The sequence below is a fragment of the Lactuca virosa genome, chromosome 5 (assembly GCF_052849685.1).
Source record: "Lactuca virosa cultivar CGN04683 chromosome 5, Lactuca_virosa_CGN04683_v6, whole genome shotgun sequence".
NCBI lineage: Eukaryota > Viridiplantae > Streptophyta > Magnoliopsida > Asterales > Asteraceae > Lactuca > Lactuca virosa.
Window position 1 is genome coordinate 261,178,797 of NC_136430.1, and position 16,175 is coordinate 261,194,971.

The following is a 16,175-nucleotide window of genomic DNA, read 5'->3' on the forward strand; positions in this document are numbered from 1 at the left end:
TGTTCTGTCAAAATTTTCTCAATTCTGGTGTGATGTAAGACCTACTCCAAGGTCATTTTTCCCGAACTTATTACATCTTTAATACCAGTGATATTGATAGACATCTAATCTCATGGGAAAAATCTTTATCCAAACGCTTTCATCCTTCTATTTTTAGATCTCCATTACAATCATGCTCTCATCTATTTGTTAGGCTATGGTGATTTAGTCCATGGATCACTCTCATTATTCTCACTATCGAATGCTTATTATGATCTTCATCTTTGTAAACTTTCAGTTGAAAGATGCCTCCACGTCGATCAACGACACGTAATCCTCTGAGAACTCCAACTCCACCACCACCTCCACCATAATACGATCTTGCAGCTCTCCAAGTTGCAGTGGCTGCGGCTGTTACGGCAGCCTTAGCTCAATTCAGCGCTAGCGGTACTAGCGGGAGTGGAACAGCTGTACATTCTACTCAAGGTGATGCTCCCGTGCGCTCTAGAGAGTGTTCGTATAAGGACTTCACCAACTGCAAACCCAGAGCCTTCAACGGCAGCGGTAGGATCATTGCTCTGTCGCAATGGTTCGAAAAGACTGAGTCGATCTTTGAGATCTGCTCCTGTCCGAAAGGAAGCAAAGTAAAATTTCCTGCCAGCACCTTCTCGGACAGAGCACTAACATGGTGGAATAGCCATGTCAAGTCACTCACACTGATAGTGGCTAAAGCAATGGGTTGGAAGCTTTGAAGGAGCTTATGATTGAGGAGTACTGCCCGAGGGGCGAAGTTCAGAAACTTGAACAGGAACTCTGGAACCTAACCATGAAGGGCTCCGACATAGTAGCCTACACCGCCAGGTTTAGTGATCTGGTAGCTCTATGTCCGGGAATGGTCCCCACTGAGGGGAAGAAGGTCGAGAGGTATATATGGGGGCTGGTGCCTCCATTTCAGGGGAATGTCTTAGCTTCAAACCCCGCTACCTTCAACAGTGCCAAGCGATTGGCACAGTGGCTCATCGATCACGGAGTCCGGACACCGACAACAACAACCCTTGTCGTCCCAGAACCATCCTAAGGCCACCGGCAACAAACGGAAGTTTTGGGACAAGAAGAAGAGCAACGCAACGCTGACCTCTGCCAAAAAGCAGCAGGTCGTGGCTGTTCATGCCGCGACAACACCTGCTGTCCCTGCGCCGGCAAATCAATATGCTGGAAGCCTACCAAAGTGCAACAAGTGCAGCTTCCACCACAACAGCCCCTGCCGGGAGATGCAGTGTACCAACTGCAGCAGGAAAGGGCACACTGCTTGTTTCTGCAAAGCTCCGACTAGGACAATGACCCAGGTCCCTGGTGCTGGAGCAGGCCAGGCCTGCTATGGGTGTGGTGATGTGGGACACTTCAAAAGGAACTGCCCGAAGGCAGGAAATGCCGGTGGAGTGGGAATGATTTTTGCAATAGGCCACGAGGAAGCGGTAGCAGACCCTACAGTGGTCACTGGTACGTTTCTCCTCGATAACTCTTATTCATGCATACTATTTGATAGTGGAGCGGAGAGGAGTTCGTGAACCAAAAATTGTCATACTTACTTAAACAAAAACCACGAGCACTTAAAGAACCGTTCACCATAGAAATGGCTAACGGAAAGAGTGAGAGCACTAGTTGTATATACATAGGATGTTTCGACGTCATTATCGGCATGGATTGGTTGAGTATTCATCGTGCTGACATCATGTGTTATGAGAAGGCCAGTCGTCATAATCTACCGTCTAACGAAACCCTAGTTATCTATGGCGACAAACCTGACACGAACCTTCGAATCATTTCAAGTATACAAGCCCAGAAGTACTTACGAAAGGAATGTCATGCATTCCTTACTCATGTAGTCGATATGAGCCAAGAGAAAAAAGACATAAAGAACATCCCAGAGGTACGCGACCTTACTGACATCTTTCCAGAAGAACTACCAGGATTACCACCTCAACGTCAAGTCGAGTTAAGAATTGACTTAGTTCCAGGGGCTACCCCAGTATCCAAATCGCCCTATCGTCTAGCACCAGCCGAGATATAGGAGCTATCCGATCAACTGAACAAACTACTCAACAAAGGGTTTATTATACCAAGCTTCTCACTTTAGGGAGTACCGGTCTTGTTCGTGAAGAAGAAACACGGATCGTTCTGTATGTGCATCGACTACCGAGAACTAAACAAGCTTACTCTCAAGAATTGATACCCTCTACCACGCATAGATGACTTGTTCGACCAACTGCAAGGAGCAAACTACTTTTCCAAGATTGACCTGAGTTCAGGGTATCACCAATTATGAGTTTTAGAGGAAGATGTTCCCAAAACATCCTTCTGAACTCGTTATGGACACTACGAGTTTGTAGTGATGCCATTCGGATTAACCAATGCGCTCGCAGTATTCATCGACTTAATAAACCGGGTGGACCGTCCTTACTTAGATCAGTTTGTTATTGTATTCATCGACGAAATACTTATCTACTCTCGTAGCAAGGAGGAACATAGTCACCATTTACGTCAGATCTTTGAAACCCTACGAGAAGAGAAGCTCTATGCGAAGTTCTCTAAACGCGAATTTTGGATTCGAAGAGTCAAATTCTTAGGTCACGTGGTTAGTGAAGAGGGAATTCACATGGACCCTTCCAAAATTAAGGCAATTGAGAACTGGTCAGCTCCAAAGACGCCTTAAAAAATTCGTCAATTTCTAGGCCTCGCTGGCTACTATCGCAGGTTTATTCAGAACTTCTCTAGGATTGCGAAGCCACTTACTACATTGACCCAGAAAGGTGTGACCTTTGACTGGGAAGAGAAACAAGAGAAGGCGTTTCAAACGTTTAAGCGAGCCTTATGCAGCGCACCGATACTATCCCTCATAGAAGGGATAAAAGACTTCGTAGTTTATTGTGATGCATCCAACCAAGGGCTTGGTTGTGTTCTTATGCAACGAGGAAAGGTCATCGCCTATGCCTTAAGACAGCTAAAGACACACGAAGTCAACTACACCACACATGATCTTGAGTTAGGAGCAGTGGTATTTGCTCTGAAGATCTGGAGACACTACCTGTATGGTACGAAAAGCACTATCTTTACAGACCACAAAAGCCTTCAACACATATTCGACCAGAAGGAGCTCAACATGAGACAACGACGGTGGGTCGAGCTACTCAATGACTACGAATGCTAAATCCGTAATCATCCCGGTAAAGCCAACGTAGTAGCTAACACCCTAAGTCGGAAATAATACTCTGGTCGTAGAGTCAAATCATTGACTATGACTATCTATTCACATCTGTCCACACAAAATAAGGAGGCTCAGCTAGAAGCCTTGAAGCCTGAAAATGTGGTGGGTAAATCCCTTAGAGGAATGGATAAAAACTTAGAAGTCAAGGGTGGCGGAGCCTTGTACGTCATGGATCGGATCTGGACACCGAAACTCGGTGGTTTCAGAGACGTGGTCATGACCGAAGCACACAATACTCGATATTCCGTCCACCCAGGTTGAGATAAGATGTATCTGGATCTCAACAAGTTATACTGGTGGCCTAACATGAAAGCAGAAGTTGCTACCTTCGTGAGCAAGTGTCTTACTTGCGCCAAGGTTAAGGTCGAATACCAGAAACCCTCAGGTTTTCTTCAACAACCAGAAATACCTGAGTGGAAGTGGGGGCAGATCACAATGGACTTCATAACCAAACTGCCCAAGACAACGGGTGGTCTTGATACCATTTGGGTGATCGTTGATAGGTTAACTAAGTCCGCACACTTCCTACCAATCAAAGAGACCGATAAGATGGAGAAACTGATAAGAACTTACATTAAGGAGATTGTACGACTGCATGGTGTTCCCATATCTATTATCTTTGATAGAGACAGTAGATTCACTTCAAGATTCTGGCAGTCGCTACAAAGTTCCCTAGGAACTAGGTTGGACATGAGTACAGCCTACCATCCGTAAACCGACGGACAAAGTGAGAGGACTATTCAAACTCTGGAAGATATGTTGCGAGCCTATGTGATAGACTTTAGAAAGGCATGGGATACTCATTTACCCCTTGTCGAGTTCTCCTACAATAACAGTTATCACACAAGCATAAAGGCAGCTCCATTTGAAGCCCTCTATGGCCGGAAGTGCAGATCCCCTCTGTGTTGGGCTGAAGTGGGTGATACGCAGTTAGCCAAAGGACGAGTTCCTGACAACACTCTCACAGGTCCGGAAATGATTCGGGAAACGACAGAGAATATTGTTCAAATTCTTGAACGATTGAAAGCCTCCAGAGACCGACAGAAAAGCTACGCTGACAAGAGACGGAAACCTTTGGAATTCGAGGTTGGTGACTGTGTTTTATTGAAGGTCTCACCCTGGAAGGGCTTGATACGCTTTGGAAAGCATGGGAAGCTAAATCCACGGTACATAGGGCCTTTTGAGATTCTTGCTAGAATCGGCCCTGTAGCTTACAAACTCCAACTACCTCGAGAACTTAGTAATGTACACCCTACTTTCCACGTTTCGAACCTGAAAAAGTGTCTATCCGATGAGACTTTTGTTATCCCTCCGATGAGACTCTTGTTATCCCACTCGATGAAATCAAGATCAATGAGAGCCTCAACTTCATGGAAGAACCAGTAGAGATCATGGACCGTGAGGTCAAGCAAACAAAGCAAAGACGTATCCCGGTAGTGAAGGCTCGCTGGAATGCAAAGCGGGGACCTGAATTCACTTGGGAGCGGGACGATCAAATGAAACTGAAATATCCTCATCTTTTCCCTTAGTTTATCTGTATTTGCTTAAACTCTAATTTCGGGACGAAATTCCCTTTAAGGGGGGGATGATGTGACAACCCAAAATTTCTATCTTGTAAAGTCAATCAATTCAATCAAAAGTCATACTTGTTTCTGTTATCTTTTAGCCTTGTTTAGGGTTTGTTTGAGAGTTCTAAGCCTAGTACACTCAAGGTTTGTGTCTTAGGGAGTGTTAGCTTGAGTTCTTTGAGTTGCAATTGAGCCGGAAACACCATCAAAAGGAGTTCACAGCTACATCTAGGTTCATGGCCGTGAACAACTTCCATATATATAAGAAATTGGCTCATTTTCTTCACCTTTTCAACTCCTTCAACTCTAGTCGTAAACACACCCCATTCTCTCTCAACTTCTTCAACCGTGAACACTACTCAAAGCTACCAAAACGTAAGTATCTCTTCCATCAACTTGTTATCCATTGAAGCACTTGATTCCACCCATGAAAGAAGCACTAAATTGCAATATCTTCAAGAGTTCACGACCGTGAACCCTTCATTGGACCGTGAGCCCTTCTTAGATACAAGTTAGGTAGTGAACACTTCATCCATGACCGTGAACCCTCCTAAGGTCGTGAACATCCCTTTGTTTGGCCGTGAAATCCTTTCATTCAATCATATGTGATTCTAACACTCCATTATGAGTGTTTCCTAGTTCCTAAGGATGTTTCCCTTACATGATTAGTTGTTATATACACTAATTGTATACATATATGTGTGATTATATGCTTAATAGGATCCGTTTGTGCTCGAGACTTCACTTGGCATACTTAGCATCCTATATCGATCTTTCATTCGAATCACTCACTACAGGTGAGTTCATACCCCTATATCTATCTTTTAAATGTTTTTAAATGCTTTTAAGGGGGGGGGGGGATACAAGTAGAACACAATGAAATTGTGTTAACCATTTAAATGTGAAAACAACATCCGAAAGGATTTCTTATACTCAAAACTTGTTGAAAACTCTTTTAAATCTCTTATAAACTTCTTTTATATCAAATCATATTCTTCTATCTATTTACGTATAAGTATGCTTTAATAGACTTAGGACTATTGCTAGATACCTTGACTCTTGGTCCTTGTTTGGTTGTGTGCTTGAGGTATGATCACTAGTCTGAATGTCGGTTAAATCATAGTTATCCCTATTAAATACATATATGAATATTAAACCCATTTTTAAGGATTATACTTAACTTAGTTGCTTATGGTTAGTAATTGAGTCTTTTCTACAAATCAGTAACAGTCAAACAATCATACTAGTAAAGTATAATAGGTATAGTTTAGGGGATTACTACTTCCTACTTCTAGAACAGTGAAACTTACAGGTTTCAGTTCATACATGAGTCAGTTCAAACATACTATAACTAGAACGAGAAGGAGCATACTATAACTAGAACAAGAAGGAACATACTATAACTAGAACGAGAAGGAACATACTATAACTAGAACAGAAAGGAACATACATACTAATACAAGAACAAGATAGCATTAATGTGAGCCACTACTTCATGGCATAGCAATATACTAGTGTGTCACGTTTTGTAACCAGAGTCTCCTGGAGGGAGAGCGTAAGTTTGTGTATAGATCTATATGGAATTGACCATCCTACACCTTGCTGCTAGCTATATTGGGATCTGCAGGTCTACGGGTGACAAATGTCATACCATTTCGACGTCTTTAGATCATCGTGTTTTATACTAGTCAATCAAGCATTGTTATAACCTCATCACATTTTACCTTAATATAACTTATTGGTTTTAAGGTACTTAGTACATCAGTAGTTACTTTATACAATGCTACCGTACATCTTCATTTTTCCCATTACATTCATATAGTGATATTCTCACATAAAAAGTAATGCAAACTATTTTCTAGTAAAGATAGTCATAAACTTGGGAAACCAATCATTTTTACGAGAGAACAAACTTACAAAACAGTCGGGTCTTGGTAGAAGACTACTTTCCATTTTAGTAGAAAATATAGGATTTTCTAGGAAGTATACAAACAATTACATCAAAACAATTACAAACATTTTCATCAAACTAATGCAAACATTTGACAGTAAAATACTTATGAACTCACCAGCTTAAATGCTGATCTACACTTTCAAAATAACTTGTATCTCAGGTCATCAGTAGACAGGTACAGATGGCCAGGTTTTGAGAAGACAGAGCGTATTCAAGACTCGCCTTTATTTTGATTTCATATTTTGGTGTCTTTCAAACTTTACATAGAACACACTTGTATTAACTATATTATTAATGCAATGGATGATGTTGTTGCTTGTTTTACTATTGTGCATTGTTATTATATTGAACATGACGTCCTCCGCCCTTGAACGTTTCCGTCGTTCCGGTTTGGGGATTTGACATTTCACTTTGCATGTTTTGACTTCCCGAATAACTAGATTATTCAAACTATCCACAGTCGATCATACTTTAGAAGTAGGTATTGAAGCTAGACTGTCATGAATGGGTCTGTAGATTCTCTAAAGGTGTTTAGACATAGCACAAGTTTGTTGCAGTATTCATGAGTACTCCTGTAATAAGATTTGAGTATTGGACTAAACCCACGCTCATTTGAATCACTTCATGGATTTTATTACGAGTGATCATGAGACGATAATATCTTATATTCTTGAAACCAAGACATGTGAGTTGTAGTTCACAAGTCGGTTGCACATTGACATATGTAAACACACCAGTAACTTGGTGTTATAAAACATATTGTTGTGTGTGATTTGATGAGTAAATAGATAAGGCACATGAGTCGAAGTTTATCCATTCCTTTTACCCAATGTGGAATAAAAGCGATATTTGTGGGCCCCTCGATGATTTAGTGATGACAACCCTAAGCGCTTGGCCAAGCCTAGACTGATTTGATTTGTTCAATTAGTCGGTCGTCATAAATCGGAAATCAGGAAACAACACATGAACAGAGAGAATGATTATAATCCATGTCTCAGTTCATACGATATCTAGAATGGAGGAATATATGATCCCTTATCTAATAGACGCGTTACTAATAAGATCAGAGTTCGACAATAGTCTTTTTGAGAGCTACGATTGCCAATCGGTTTTTGAAGTTGTACTTGCGATTATAGTTATTAAACTTATCCAAGTGGGAGACTGTTGGATTATGTGTCTAAGTCCATAACTATAATTTGTATGTACTTGACCCGATACAGCATGGTCCATTTGGGTTGTAACACTCTGGAACAATTTGATAGGATGGATACTTGAGAAAGAGTTTATTATGATTTATTAATATATTATAAGTATAATATGTTAATTGAGAAATCATATTATTTAATTAGTATTGATTAAGAATTAATTTGGAATTGATTTAGTAATCAAAAGAGACTAATTAAATTAGAGGGGACTGATTATGTAAATCAGTGAGACATATGGTTTGGGCTAATGATCCATGGTTAAATTTGTAACGGGCTAAGATTATGTGAAAGTCCATATAAGTTATGGATCATAAGCCTAAGTGTAAGAATTAGGGTTTGCTTATGACTCTTGGAATTCTACATTATATATGTATTCCTTTAAAACCAAAATCGTGTACTATGTATTCCTAGAAGCCATAAACGATTTGGTGTCTCCAAACCTCTCTCTCAAAGTCCTCCTCTTGTTCTTGGTTTGTTATAATTCCATTTGAGGCATCACACTTGAGGTGCTAGGCTCTTGAAAGACCAATTCCTAATAGCTACAACAAAGAGGTAATCTTCTAACTTACTTTTATGATTCATATGTCAAATTGTATGCTAGTTGTAGGTTTCTAGCTTTGGAAAATTTTGTTGCATGTATAACTAGAGAAAACTTAGATCCAAAGCTATTAGGGTTATATGTGCACTATAGGAGTGTTATAGTACACAAAACCCAACATTATCTCTCTCTCTCTCTCTCTCTCTCTCTCTCTCTCTTCATACAGGATCATCTGGAATGCCCATGCCTTTGGTTGTGTTGGCACATCCTGCTTTCCAGCTTCCTTCTTCTTCGGGCAGTCCTTCATGACATGCCCTTCTTCCCTACACTCTAAACACAGCCTTCCATCGTACTTGCACTCATAAGAATAGTGACCAGGTCTTCCGCACCTATAGCATCTCACTTCTCCTTTGCATTGCCCAACATGCTTCTTCTTGTATTTATTACATCATTTTGCTTTGTTATTACCCCCGAAACTCTTGCCGTTGGGGTCAGACCTTGATATATTTTTTTATCGGACTTTGAGAGTCCCTTGCCCTTCCTCTTCTCGCCAACAACGTTGTAACGTCCCAAAAACTATAAGGTAAAATTTTGATTTTGAGTTCAACCATAAACACAATTTAATCATTTCAATTATTTAAAGCATAGCTGAGTAAAATAGTTATCATAGTACAATTCCCAAAATCATAGAGTGCGGAAACATAGGTGGATGCATTGTGATCATGTCGGGCTCTTCCCTCGCAAACCGAGATTACCTGAAAAACATTTTAAACATAAACTGTAAGAACGAAGCTTAGTGAGTTCCCCAAAATATCATATACCATACATATCTACTAGCTCAAGGCTGTGTCAGGTCTATTTCACCCCGAGTCTATTTTAACTCATTTGTCGGCCCAAGGCCGTACTGGTTCTATTTCACCCCCGAGTCTATTTCAACTCATATGTCAGCACAAGGCTGTACCGGGTCTATTTCACCCCACATACATATAGCAAACATGAACATATGCATACATACACACTGCATGAGTTATAAAGACTACAAGCATATATAATCCTAATGTCCTATAGTATAGTGAGCAAACTCACCTCAGTCGGCTGACAATCCAACAGATGCTCGAGCTACTGGACTGGAGAATCCCCACGCTATCCAATCAAATACAATCATGACCAATAATCAGGTCGTAACCATAATCGGGACTTAATTTACTAATCCTGAATCTAGGGTAAAAGACTATTTTACCCTTCCCCTAAAATGGCCCAAAGACCAAGGCCCAAACTCAATAGCACTAACGGCCCAATAACAGGCCCAAATGCAAGACACCCAAGGCCCAATTCCATAAGGGCGCAACCAAAAGCCCAAAATGCCAACTATCCATCCTCACGTCAGGACCAGTCCTTGGTTACGTCGTGAGATCCCGCTCGGTCTGATTCTAACTCATCCCGACTCAACTCGGTCAACTCAGACATGAAAAGTCACTAGAGCTAACCTCATGTTGTGAAAGCCTCCTCCCACACCGTGAGCTCCAAGAAGCTAACCCGAAATGGGGTCATTCAACTCTCACATCGTGAGACCCTAAGTCTCACGTCGTGAGAACGGTCGGAAGCCAAAAGTACAACTTTTAAGTCCTTAATCCATTAATCATTGAACCCTAACTTTCCACAGGGTCTTATAACTCCATTATACACTGGAAAGTGGATGCTTTGAGACATATATATCCAATACATGTCTAGATCTCATTTGGGTCAAAAGTTAATGAAACGATATCCAACTTTCATGCAAGGTTCCAAAACTCAACAATTCACTAAATCTGAACTCCATATCACTCTTAAGACCCTAATAACGCATAAAGTTGCCAACTTTATGGTTTCCATTCATCAAACTTGCACAACCAAGAGGAAAAGTGTGACAAAACCTAGATATATCCTCATAGAACAATAAAGGAGGCATCTTTGATACTCACAATGGTACATAAACAATGTAAGATGATGATGATGAAGATTCCTTGCAAGCCTCATTACAATATCACCTTCCTCTTCTTCTTTTCTCCTTATTTCAAGCCAAGAAAAACTCCAAAATGACCAAAGATCAATCAAGGATGAAGACTAGGGTTTTCTGATGTGAAAGAGGGTTTGGGGATGATAAGAAACCCTAAAATGAGTTTAGAGATGCTTAAATACGAAGAAAACTCTAAAATAATCGTGTGTTTGGGTTGCATCATCTCTTACGTTGTGAGCTCCATGTCTCACGTCGTGAGACCAGTCTCGAACAAACGTTTTCACCCAGCCCATTCTCACGTTGTGAGCCTCTATGTCTCACGTTGTGAGGTTCCTTTCTTCTAAAATCCAACCTTTTGACTCCTTGAAACCCTAAATCTTCATCCAGGAAAATGGGCGTTACAAGAGCCTCTCCTCTTGATCATGTCTTCTACTGGACTTGTAGCCTAGATGGTTGTCTCGAGAGTAGACACCTGCTTAACCGACACAAAATACTCCCATGGTAGTCCCTAGGAGTACCTTCAATCTTGGATAATTCATCGGGGACCACGCGTAAGGAAAATTCCATTCTTTCAGTGAAGGTGTTGGTATATTAATCAATGATCATGCTTCCCTTCTTCAATGTTAGGAGTTAGTTTTCTAACTCTAACATGTTCTCATTAGAGCAGAATATGCACTTGTAGTGGGTTAATAATTTTTCCCATGTCAGTTGCAATGGCTTGTTAGAACATAGGGTTTTTTCCAACGTTTTTCACCAACAGACCGTTGCACCCTTCAATTGCCTTATAGCGTAGCTGTCTACAATTTGCCCGTGCAACCTCAGGTTATGAAATCTAGCTCTATATCTAAAATCCAGTCAAGTACTCCTACTAGATCTTCTTTCCCACTAAATGATGATAGGTTGCAAGTCATGAAGTTCTTATACTTGCAGTAGCCTCTAGGCTCATCATTCTTTCGGACCTCTGAGTCTTTTGGAATAGGAAGGGGTCCTTGATGACTTTTCGAGTCATTATTCCCATCTAGAGCCATTTTTGGGCAATAGGTAACTGGTCTATTGTTGACTCTCTCAATGATTATCGATTCACTGATCACTAGCACTCCACCTCTAGCATTCGCTAGCCCCTGAGTTAGGAGATCCATAAACTCGCGCCTTTGCTGATCTAGCATGTTCTGCATCATCAATCGAACTTGATCCATCGGGACCTGAGCAGCTCCTGTTCCGACATTCTAAGGTGTTGGACCTCCTTTTTTATTGACGATTCTACCGCTCCTCATGATTGTCATATCATTCAAAGTTTGTAGGTTAATATAGTAATACTTTACTTACTATATATTATTATCTTAGCACATATTTAGCAATTAAGGCATCTCCTTATAGTATGCTAGGGATCATCACTATAGCAATTTATCCATCTATCCTAAAACATGTTATTATATAAATCATTTAGCAAATAATAGCAATTAGGCATCTTTTCCTAAGTAAGCTAGTGCCAATATAGATTCAGGTCTACTACCTAAAATAAATTAGACACACATATCACAATCATCGCTTAGCATTCTATGTTTAAGTCTAGAAATCCTCAAATATACTTAGTTTGCTTAAAGTAATGCTCTGATACCAACTGTGACATCCCCATTTTCACAGTAAAAAAAAGAACTTTTTATTTATGCTTATTTTAAAATAGAGTTTATTTATAAATGTGGAATTTGTCCCATAAAAGTATTTCTGAAGAAAAGTTTTTCGCTGATCATTAAAATCTTGGGATGTCATAACTGATAAAAGAAACATAAGCATAAGAGTAAATTACACGAATGGTCCCTATGGTTGAAGGTAATTTGCGCGTTAGATCCCTAACTTATTTTTTTAACTCGGAAGGTCCCTACTATTTGTTTTTGTTATGCGCTTGGTCCATGTCTTACCTAAATAGACTATTTTCTCCTTGATTTTTTAATTTATTTAAATAAACACACCCCAATCCCACCCCTCACCTTATTTATATGTGGTTATTTAGTCATAAAAATCATGCATTATCTTAATACTTTATGTTAATTTTATCTCAAATAATGGACAAAAGATGCTTAATTATGTTAAAATTTCATTTTCAGTAATAAAGACATGCACGGACGAAAAAGGAAGCGGAACTAGACATTGGAAGCTTGGAGATTGGATTTTGAAGAAAGAAGGCTTAAGAGGAACTCTACGAGTTTGTCCCTCAACTCGACGAGTTGGCTAGAAAGTTCCCGATACAAGGATGCCTTGCCGTACACACGTATTAAATAAAAAACTCGACGAGTTGGATCTAAATTTTGGAATCTATTTATAGATCGTTTATTCCCAAAACCCTAAGTAATGTTGGAGGCTTTGGACGATTTTTGGAGGATAGAAAGGTTCTGAGAAGTTCTGGGTTTCGATTTTCAACTAGGAGCTTAAGTTTGAAGAGATCAAAGGCATTAAAGTGTCACTTTTCTCTTAATCTTTATTCTTAATCATGTTGATAACATTAGATTTCGAGTTTATGATTGTTACTGCTGAAGTTATGGGCTAAACTCCATACATATGTTTAGATGTAGAGGATCTTATGAATTTGGTTTGATTGAGTGGCTTGGATTAATTCGATTTGGTTATTTATCTTGTTAAGCTTGTTAAAAGATCCTTGCATGTTAATGATAATTATTTTCTATTAATTACCAAGTGTATTGAGTTGTATGAATATCTTCTTAATTGCTTGAATCATATAGTTTTGTGAAAACAAGATTGTATGCCTAGTATTAGTGAACATGAACCTAGGGTTAACTAGAAAATAAGTAAGTTAATGTGTGAGCATATGTGATGACCAACCACATATGAGTTAATTGAATGAACAATTTAGTTGACTAATATTACAAGTCTTACTTGATTCGAACTGAACATTAGGAAACTTGTTAGATTAATCACTTGATCACTGTTTGAATTAACTTGTTTTCTAAAGGATTAGTAATAGTGAACATGACCCTAATCACATTAGAAATCGGTAATCATTGATATATTAATTCATTGCACCTGCCACAAAATCAACCAGAGGAATAAGTGAATCGAAATCTAAATGGAAGTCTTTTTTTTTTTCTTATTGAATCTAGTTGTTTTTCATTCTCCTTTAGTTGTTAGTTGCCTTTGTTTAAGTGTTTATTGATTGCTTAAGTTTCTAGTCTTGCAAAACTAGAGAAAACCTCCCATTTTTATTACTTGTTTTATTTAGGTAATACTAGTATTTATTTTAATTGTTACCGTTCCCTGTGATAGATACCCTACTTGCTTGAACTATATTGCTAATCGATAGGTATACTGCCTTTCGTGTGTTTATCTTTGTGTCTAAGTTAGTAGGATTAAAACTAGTACATTCAACATGTATCAAGTTTTTGGCGCCGTTGACGGGGAAAGGTTCTAATAGTTAACTTTATTTGCAAGTGTTATCGATTCTTTGTGTGAGATTTATCTTGCATAAAGGTATTGGTTTTTCTATTTTAATTTTCGTATTTGATTTTTCTGTCTTTGCGTTGGTCGCAATTTCAGTTTCGTTATTTCTTCGCTTTTGTTCATTTTACGCGTGTTTTTCTGTTTTGTTTCAGGAAGTTTATGACCAGAAGTTCAAGTTCTTCAGTAGTACCACTCGTTGAAGATCCGGAATCGATTATTCGCCAAAAGAAGGACAAGGTAATCAGAGAATCAAGCGGTTTTGACAAGAAGATAGAAGATCTCGAGCCGAACACACCTGAATTTGAAGAAGAAGGTGAACCCGAGCTAGAAAGAGAGATGGTCGACATACCCATGGGCGAATACAAAAGAAGGATGCGTGACGATACCGGGCCAGGACTCGTTCAACCCGCGATTCCAGCAACTGCGAACTTTGAGCTGAAAGGTCACATACTCTCCCAACTAAAGGACATCCCATTCTACGGGAAGGATCACGAAGACGCATACAAGCATATCGATGAGGTCAACGACATAGCCGACTACTTCGACATCCCTAATGTGCCTCACAAGACTGTTCTACTTCGTATGCTACCGGTTACGTTTAAGGGAGACGCGAAAGATTGGCTAAAATCACTACCTCCAGGATCCATCACAACAGGGGCTAAGATGCGTGAAGAGTTCATTGATCAATTCTGCCCTCCCTCAAAAATAGCAAAGTTGAAGAAAGCCATTGCAAACTTCGAACAACAAGGAGGCGAGTCACTCTATGAGGCGTGGGAGAGATACAAAGTCGTATTGAGGAACTGCCCTCATAATGACCTAAACATTCAGCAAGAAGTCTCTATATTCTATGATGGAGTGAATGTGACAACCAGGTAGCTCCTTGACTCCCAAGGACCACTCACGAAAAAAGCACCCACAATTATAAAAGAATTGATTTAAGAATTGTCCAAGCACTCAAGAGAATATCATAACCCAAGGAACGACTCAACACGAGGGGTGGCGAATTCAGTTTCTGATGACATGGCGGTAGTGATGGCTAAGCTAGAGAGCATGGATCGTAGGATGACAAAGATGGACCAATCCATCCACTAAATTTGAGTGGGATGTGAAAATTGTAGCGGGCCCTACCTTACTAAATATTGTGACCTTAATTGTAACAACGTAAATTTCAAAACAAATTTTTGATTTTTAAATCATATAATCCTTCACATCACATTTCATAAAACTCGTTTATTTATTTTACAAAACACAATCCCTTGTTAGTTACTCATTAATCCAGGATCTTCGAAACATAATTCTTTCTCTTATGTGCACAATCATGCCAGTGTCGTCCCGCGATTCTGAGGAAACCTGAAACACATAACACATAACACGGTAAGCACGAAGCTTAGTGAGTTCCCCAAAATACCACATATAACACATATTAGCCACTCGAGGCTATAACTTTGTGGACCCTCTGGTCCTAAATCTGTGGACCCTCTAGTCCTAACTCTGTGAACCTTCCGGTTCTAACTCTGTGAACCTTCCGGTTCTAACTCTGTAAACTCTGGAACATACACAACATAAATCACATAGAAATAATGCAGTGCATCACAATCACATAAATAGCATACAAGATACTCTGTCATATAACTCTAATTACCACTCTAGGTAAAGTATAGTGAGAAAACTCACCTCGGGTAACTCGGTAAATCTCGAACTCGGTAAAAATCTGGTCTAGCCTCCGCCTAATCACATGGAATAAGTACTCTAATCAATACAACTCTCAAGGCTAGACTATTCCCTCTCTTAGCACTCTCAGAAGGGTAAAAGACCATTTTACCCCTCTCATGGCTCAAAGACCCAAACATTGACCAAACCCTGAAAGTCAACAAAAGTCAACTCTCCGGGTTACGCTGCGCGTACCAAACCTGTACGCTGGGCGTACCCGGCAACCTCACAGAATCGGGGAACGCGACCCCCTACGTCGTACGTACTGGGATTACGCCGACGTGTAAGTCCCAGTTTCATGTCCTTTGCTTTTGGGGTCTTAAACGGTTAAGACACACGTCCAACTCCCAGATCTGACTACCCCTAAGCCTCTTAATCCATAAAGTTGGTGACTTTAAGCCTTTGCATGGCTGTAAGAGTCACCAACACCCAAATCATTCCACTTCCAACACTTTAAAGCCCATAACTCAAACATGACCTCCCTAATGACGACCAAGTTGGGATTTT

General features: G+C 39.9%; 1 non-coding gene across 1 annotated transcript; it reads right to left on the bottom strand.

Moving 5' to 3' along the window:
• Nucleotides 1-14,669: 14,669 nt before the first annotated feature.
• Nucleotides 14,670-14,776, bottom strand: LOC145118121 (small nucleolar RNA R71). Its single transcript, XR_013713101.1, has one exon. It is a non-coding gene; the product is annotated as a small nucleolar RNA R71 (small nucleolar RNA).
• Between the last annotated feature and the right edge of the window lie 1,399 nt (nucleotides 14,777-16,175).